The following is a 9296-nucleotide window of genomic DNA, read 5'->3' on the forward strand; positions in this document are numbered from 1 at the left end:
CCCTCGAAGCTATTTGACATGGTCTACATCTCCCTACCAGAGACAGTGTTCAGGTATGATGGCATTTGTTCATTTGATGGCAAAGAACATCATAACAGTCATGTGACCAGAATAGTACTCTTCTGGATATTAATATGTTGTCTTCTATGTGCAATTTAGAACGCCTTCCTCTCAGACTGAGTGGAGGTTTGGGCCGGTGCTCTGGGAGGCTGGAGGTGTATCATAACGCTGTGTGGGGTTCAGTCTGTGCTGATCTGTGGGACATCAGCGATGCTCAGGTGGTCTGCAGGCAGCTGGGTTGTGGAGCAGCACTGAGGGCTGATGGGAATTCAGTCTTTGGTGCTGGCGAAGGTGTTGTGTGGCTGAACAGAGTCGAGTGCAGAGGGAATGAGATTCACCTGTGGGACTGTCCTCTCTCCCTGAAGAACCACACTGACTGCTCCCACAGAGATCCAGAGACTGTCATATTGTGTCTTATTCAGTGTGTGATCAGTCATGTGTTGTGAACTGACAGCAGGTTTGTCTGTCTACACTCACAGTTCTCTCTAAGAGGAGACACAAGACGAAGACTGAGGCCGTTTATGAGGAGCTTCATCACAGACCCACTAATAGACAGATATTCACTCAGAGGGGTGAGTAAATGTCATAGAGTCTGATTTGAGGAGATCATAATCACTTTATTCATAGCGGAGAGTGGAATAAATCACATAGATCCAGTTGTGTTATCTGAAATGATACAGGGTTAGTGTTGTGATTCAAAGGATTTGGGGATTTTGGCTGATTTTCGATTGTGAACGTGTGTGTCTAATGAATCTACTTCTCAATAATAGGAAGTGTCCTTTCAGAAGTACAGCATTCTGGGTATGAAGATGCTGATGAGCTTCTTTCAGGTTAGAGGACTCAACTATAAATCAATATAACTCAAATCTTATCTTCTACATACAGAAATGAATGAATGTTGAATTAATTAAAAACATTCTCTTAGCTGGTTATCTTAACTGAGTTTAAATTATATAAACCATCCAGCACGTAATAATTCAGATAAGGATTTATTAAACCTTTTTTTTTTTTTTTTTTTTTAGCCCTCAAACCATATTCACTTTATAGCCCTTAATTCTGTAATTGTGGACAAATGTGGGCACAGAGGACTCAGATGTGATCCTATTTTTTATTTATTATAAATGTTATATCACTGTCTTCGATAAAATTTTGTCTATCCATTTATGGTGTGTTTTTTTATTTTGGGGGTATTTTTGAATTTATTTACTTCAAAAAGTACCATATTTTCTATGTAAATTATGCTTATGTTTTTTTGATTGTGAGTTTTTGCCATGATGAGAATGTTGTACAGGATCAGCCCTTCATTTGTGTGTATGTTAGATATGCATTGTATTGGATCTATTGATTTATTTTTACAAAAAAACAAGAAGAATGCTCTAAATTACAGTTTTTCCCATTCATTTCTATGGGTGCCCATTTTTTACCCAAATACAAGATTAAGGAGTTTTTTTTTTTTTCACCCACTTAACATTGTAGAATTGAGTCAAAAAAATTGTGTGTTCAGGAGGCAAACTTAGGAAAATTAGCCAAGTCTTGTACCACTCAGATCAAGGGAAGTATTTTTTAAAAATAAATCAAAATTATTTTGCCCACATTTGTCCAGAATTCGGTTTTAGGGTTAAAGCAAGTTCTGCAGGAGGAGCCGCACCTGACTACTATAATGACATCACCACCACTGAAGGGTCAAACAAAGGTCAGTGACTTGAACTCATTTCACTAAATTAAATTAACTATTGGACCTCTGAATAGTAAAAGCAGTTTTTGTTTATTTCCTCCTTGCTGTTAACTCATTTAGAAGAGCAGCAAATCACACCTGAGAATTATGATGATATAATCACTGTTGGACTGAGATCTCATGATACAGGTTTATTTCTTATTATCATTTCTACAGGTTTTAACAATATAGATTTATATGCATTTTAATTATACATAATATGTACTGTTTCAAAATCCAAAATCTTGCACATTTAATGGATGCATTTAATTTTTCATTATTTTGTCTATTTGTCTCTTTTGACTTGCCAGAAAACTATGATGATGTCATCATTGTACGACAATTCTCCAATGATAAAGCAGGTGTGGGATTCAAATTACTCTCTTAAATTTCATAAAGATTTCTTTGTTTGTTTGTCTGTCTTCAAATTATAGTGGCATATAAACTCATGTAATTAATAATAGAGATATTTATATTAGAGGGTGTTCAGGAGGAGTATGATGATGTGAAGAATATCAGGGAATATATGAGTGACATGTTTGGTACGTTACTGACACCTTTTACCTTGAATTTACGTTTTGTTTTTTATAATCGTTTTATAATATAAATTTCTGTGATCATATAGCTAATTTAACTTGACTGCCAATATTGATATATTGTTATATAATATTGATTTATAATACTTTTTAAAGCATATTTTGATACATTAATTTGCTCTTGTTTTCTAATAACAGACTATGATGATGTGGAGGAGGAGCCAGGAAAACAGGGAGGGACTTTATAACTGAAACCACACCCACTGCCTCAAATCCTTTCAAAGCTTTTACGTTTTCTGTGGAGTTAAGTGTCTTTGATGCTATACAAGTGCTGTTCGCCAATCTTTTATGTAACATTTTGTATTGAAATCTACTAAATCAATTACGTTTAATCAGGTTTTGACTGAAAAAAATGCTTTGCTTTCATGGCTTTTTCAAAAAGTTAAAATTTCTCTTTCCAGAGGTTTTTACAAATCTATGGAAGCTTGTTTCCGCCACTGAATAATAAATAAATAATAATAATTGCGACTTTTTATCTCACAATTGCGAGTTTACATCTCGCAATTCTGACTTTATTTCTCAGAATTGCGAGATATAAAGTCAGAATTGCGTGAAATAAAGTCGCAATTGCGTGTTATAAAGTCAGAATTGCGATATAAAGTCAGAATTGCGTGAAATAAAGTCGCAATTGCGTGTTATAAAGTCAGAATTGCGAGATATAAACGCAATTGCGACTTTATATCACGCAATTCTGACTTTATAACACGCAATTGCGACTTTATATCTCGCAATTCTGACTTTATAACACGCAATTGCGACTTTATATCTCGCAATTCTGACATCTTTTCTCAGAATTGTGAGATATAAACTCACAATTGTGAGATATAAAGTCCAATTCTAAGGAGAAAAGACAGACTTTTTTTTTTTTTTACCACAAAATAGTTTATATCTCACAATTCTGACTTTATAACACGCAATTGCGACTTTATATCGTGCAATTCTGACTTTATATCTCGCAATTGCGACTTTATTTCTCAGAATTGTGACTTTATATCCCGCAATTGCGACTTTATATCTCGCAACTGCGACTTTATTTCTCAGAATTGCGACTTTATATCTCGCAATTGCGACTTTATTTCTCAGAATTGTGACTTTATATCCCGCAATTGTGACTTTATATCTCGCAATTGCGACTTTATTTCTCAGAATTGCGACTTTATTTCTCACAATTCTGACTTCATATCTCGCAATTCTGAGAAAAAAATTGTCGCAATTATTATTATTTATTTATTATTCAGTGGCGGAAACAAGCTTCCATACAAATCTCATTGTTTTTGTGATCCCATTGCACTAAAACATTTTTAAAAATTTGTTTATAATTGTTATAATATCAGATGCTTTAACTTCCACTGCTCCAGTCTTTAATATTTCACAGCCTCTTAAAAATATAAAAAAATATATATATAATTTTTCTTTTGAATGTAGACCCACTGATGGTGGAAATATATATTTAGCTAAAGAACGTTGGAATGTACTTTGGGAAATAAGTTTACAAACAGCAGCTGTGATCAAGGATCTTTCCCTCAAAAGAATGTAATGACTCTCTAACTGAGCAGAAGAGCATGTTGTTCACTTTATGTCCTGCAGAGGGTTTTTTGAGAAACATACACGGGGTGCCTACAGCATGCATTTTATGTACTTGTTTCATATTTCTGTCCAATTTTACTGTTGTTGTGAATTTTTTTTTTTTTTTTTTTTTTTTTTTCTGTTTAGGAATTTAAATCAGACTGACTATGTGCATGGATATTATGTCATTATTATTATTATCATTATTGTGAATTTTGTTTCAACAAACAGTTTTCTGTACACAAAATGCAAAAGTTCAATACAATTCTATGAAATGTTATATACTTTTATTCAGGAATAGACCTTTGATATGCATTTCTGTCTTCTCAGTGTTTGTTGTCAGCAGTTAGTTATCAGTGCTTGTATCTCTGCAGGTGTCAGACTCTGGCGCTGTATGTACACTGAAGTGTTTCCCACACTCACTGTCATGACAGCTGGGTGAGTTTATCATGTGTGTATCTTCAGTAAATTGTCTGAAAGGTGGAGGAGTACCGTTCATCAACAGAAGCATTCTCTTGATATTTATGGAGATATATTGGCATTAGATATATATGGAGATATATTGGCATTCTCTTGATATATATGGAGATTTATTGGCTGATTTGTTGTTGTAACTGTTCTCTAAGTTTAACTCTGTATATGATTAGTGGTCGTCAGAAGCCCCTCCCCTCTCTCTACCTTTATCTTTCTCCCCAGAGCAGACAACAGTCTCTTTTTCTTCAGAATTGCTAGAGAGCTGATGAAAAGTTGGTAACACTTTACAATACGGGTGCACTAATCTGCATTAATTCATGCTTAACTAATGCACAGATAATCATTTGTTAATGTATGACTCATTAAGAACTAAACCATTAATTAAGGATTACTGCATCAGCAACTAATAAAGATTCTATATGGTTATTATATTAAGTAATATATGAATTGTTATTAATTAAATGTGTCATATGTATTAATTTCTTAACATATTTTAAAAACTAAAAGTGTAAATTAATGTGTTAATTACTACAATTGGTCAAAGCAATGTACTTCAACTTATCTGCTTTAATTAATCATTAGCTAATGATTTGCAAATGTACCATTATGTTATGACTTTACTTGTTGAGGCACATGACTATTAACTAATTGTTACCGAATAGTTTGTACTGAAGTGCAGAGCAGAGGAAGATGAAGAGCTGTCTGACAATCTTTCTGATGTCACACTCACCAGTGCAGGTATTTTATCCCTCAGTTAAAGGGCCAAACAGTTCCTTTCAACATATTATATGAAAGTTTAATATTTAACATAAGGATCTTACAGCGTACCATCAATGACTTGTGTAATATTAAATTTCTCTTAGTTTAATTTATATACACTATTGTTTGTATTTCCTTACTGATATTTATTTCTTTTATTAAAAAAATAGCTTATGGTAGCAAAGAATTAGATTCTCACAATCTCACTGATTATTTTTTATAAATAATCAATTGCATTATATTGCCTTGTGCTTTGATGTGTTGTCATATTATACATGCAGTTTTTATAATTTATTAATTGAGTGAAATGCAAAAGTGATTTTCTTTTTCACACCACATGATTATTTAACTGCAAAAAAAGTAGCATAATTGATCTTTCATAATTTAACTTTCATAGATAACAACTCTTGTGTACAGGCAAAGTGAGGTTGGTTGGGGGTGACGTTTCCTGTGCTGGTAGAGTGGAGGTTCACCACAGGTATCACACACATTTTAAGAATCATTGCAAATAATTTACCAGCAGCTGCAACTTTCAATATACAACAAGAAAGTAATATTAATGTAGTATTTGTAATCAAATTATTTTTTTAGTTCATTTACAAAAATAAAAATAACTTAATTGAATTTAACATATTTTATCTAATTCTAGAGTTTAAAGAAATCAGGGGCCGTATTCACAAAACATCGGCCGTATTCATAAAACATCTTAAGGCTAAAAGTAGCTCATATCTTGCCCATTTAGGAGAAACTCTAAAAATAATTAGCATGTTAGTCCTAATTATAGGACAACATTTTTGCTCTATGTAATTCACAAAGCATTTTAGCACTAAAACCAGCTCATATCTGTGAAAAGTTCAGTAAAGAGGACTTTAAAGTCACTAAGACCAAATCACAAACAATCCTAAAATGGCTGTTGCTGGCAATGTGCCTCAGCAATCTGCCCAAAGACACTGTACACTATTTAGGCAATAGGCGATAGAGCAGGGATAGGCAACTCCGGTCCTGGAGGGCCGCTGTCCTGCAGAGTTTAGCTTCAGCCCTGATAAAAACTCACCTGCCTGTATCTATCTAGTAATCCTGAAAACATTGATTGCCTTGTTCAGGTGTGTTTAATTAGGGTTGGAGCTAAACTCTGCAGGACAGTGGCCCTCCAGGACCGGAGTTGCCTATCCCTGCGATAGAGCATTGGGTGCCGAGCCATTTCTTCATAAATGCAAGAAATATTTTAATTTAAAGATTTTAGTCTTCAATGACATAAAGGTTCATTCGGCAATATGCATTGAATGATAGAGAATAAAACATTGCAGTCAAGTTGAAAATAATCTTCCATCATCTGCGCTGATAGTCTTGTGGGCAGTTCGGGTGACCTGAGTTTGAGTTTCGGCTCGTGGACCTTTCCCAATCCCTTCCCCCACTTTCTCTCTGCCACTTCGCTTTCTACTCACTCTCCTATAATAATAAAAAGGTAAAAACGGCAAAAATAAATATTTAAAAAATAGGAATAGGAACTGCAGAGGGATGCAGAAAACTGTTGAGGTAGGTGAGTTGGGTGTGTGTATATAGTTGTAGTCAGAATTATTGGCACGATATGATCAAAGATGGCTGTAAAAATAAATCTATATTGTTTATCATTTTGATCTTTCACAAAAAAAAATCACAAAAATCTAACCTTTCATTTAAGTAAAATAATTGAAATTGGGGGCGAAATAACATTATAAAATAAATGTTTTTCTCCAAAAACACGTTGACCATAATTATTGGCACCCTTTTATTAAGCACTTTTTGCAACCTCCTTTTGCCAAGATAACCGCTCTGAGTTTTCTCATATAATGCCTGATGAGTTTGGAGAACACCTGACAGGAGATCAGAGACCATTCCTCCATACAGAATCTCTCCAGATCCTTCAGATTCCCAGCTCCAACCGGCCACCGCATAGATATCAGCAATAAACACTCCGCTAGACTAAGCCCAAGAAACCATTCACCTGGTAGAGTGGGCCCTCACCCCAATAGGGCACTTCAAGTCCAAGGACTTGTAAGCTAGCACTATTGCATCCACTATCCAGTGGGATAGTCTCTGCTTCGTAACTTGCAGCCCCTTTGAGTGGCCTCCGAAGCACACAAACAGCTGCTCTGACTGCCTGAACTGGCTAGAGCGCTCAACACCGTAAGGGCCCGAACTGGGCAAAGTGAGTGTAGCATCTGCTCGCCCTCAGCAGAGGGGAGAGCAGAGAGTAAAATGACTTGTGCTCTAAAGGGCGTGGAAAGCACCTTAGGCATTTAGCCTCATCTGGGCCTACGGACGACTAGCCTCATCTGGGCCTACTGTCGTTGGGTCCAAACTCAAGACAGGAGGCGTCCACTGAAAGAGCCTGCAGATCACCAGCTCGCTTGATAATAGAGCCAGCAGGAGGATGATCTTTAGCGAGAGAGGTCGAAGGTCGACCTCAAAAGACAGAGGATCTACATTCTGAGCTGAGCACCAGCCGGAAAACATAGGCCATTTCTGGGCATAAAAGTGCCTTGTAGAATATGCCCTAGCCTCAGAGATAGTGTTCAAGACCTCCCTGGAGAGACGTGAAGGCTCCCGTCGAGAGGCCACAGATGGAGGCTCCACAACTTGGGTTGGGGATGCCAAATTGACCCCTCCGCTTGGGAAAGGAGGTCCCTCCTCAGCGGGATTGGCCATAGAGCTGCTGATTGGAGCTGCTGATAGCAGCTGAACTATTCCCGGGAACCACTGCTGGTTCTGCTAGTGATGCCACAAGTAAAACCAAGCATCTGTCCTCCCTGATTCGGTTGATGACCTGAGGGAGCAGGGCTACTGGAGGGAAGGCATAAAGGCACAGAGAGGGCCACCTGCGGGCAAATACATCCTTCTTCTTTGGGAAGACTATTTGGCTGTGGGCGTTCTCCTTCGATGCAAATATCAGAATATCTGCTCCCATGTTCATGGATCCCGGGACATGTATCGCTCTTACTGAGTGAAGATTGTACTGTGCCTACAGAAGGCGGCGGTGTGCCAGCCTGTTTATCGGACAAGACCAGAGACCCCCTTGATGATTTATATAGACTACCACTGTCATGCTGTCCGGCCAGAAGTACTGCCATAATTTCCCCAACCAGTCTTGGAGGAAACCATCACGACTACTAGAAGGAAAGTAGTCGTGACGGATGCTTTCCAAGACTGGTTGGGGCGCCCTATGATGAAACCGAGCCCAGTTCTACTCCTAACTGATACAGATGGAGCGATTTCCAGGGGACCAGGGCTTTGGTACAGCCGAGGGTCACCCTGAGAGTGAGGCAGCCCTCACGCCACGCTCGAGGTAGGACGTGGTCATTCAACCAGTGTTGTAGTTGCCACATATGTAACAGGCCCAAGGAAATATTGAGGAGGCTACTTCCATGAGGCCCAGTAGGGTCTGAAACATTTTCAGGGGGAGGTTGTCCCCAACTTTGAATGACACCACTAGTCCCTGAATTTTCAGGGAGCATTCCGGCAAAATCCAGGCATCTGGGACGAATCGAATACTACCCCCAGGAACGAGATCCGCTGGCTGGGGGACAGCAAGCTTTTGCTCAGCTTGATCCTGAACCCCAGACTTTCCAAATGGCTGAGAAGCAGAGATCTGCGCGCACATAGCTCCTCTTTCGATTGGGCTAAGAACAACTAATCATCAAGGTAATTCAGGATGCGTACTCCAATCCATTTCAGCGGGAGAGGGCCGCATCCACGCATTTCGTGAAGGTGCACGGAGCTAGGGCCAGTCCAAATGGTGGGACTGTATCTTGGTAAGACACCCCTTCGAATGCAAATCTCAAGAACGGTCTGTGACGGGGAGCTACTGCATGTATATGAAAGTATGCATTTATGCATTTATGCAATATCCTTTATCCTTGTCCTTGTGGGGACATTTTTTGGTTCCCATGAGGGAAACAGCTTATAAATCTTATGGCATTACTCGCATATTACTTCCAAACTTTTATAGGTTATTGATATCATTTGTTATGAGCTAAAAGTGTCTTCTTCAGAAATCCTGTCTTTTATTTTTATTTTTATTTTTATTTTTTTATACTTGCCATTTCACAAGAGAAATTACTTAAAAAGCTCTCATCCAAACTGTAAAA

The sequence above is a fragment of the Abramis brama genome (assembly GCF_963993115.1).
Source record: "Abramis brama genome assembly, chromosome: 4".
In the NCBI taxonomy this organism is placed as follows: domain Eukaryota; kingdom Metazoa; phylum Chordata; class Actinopteri; order Cypriniformes; family Leuciscidae; genus Abramis; species Abramis brama.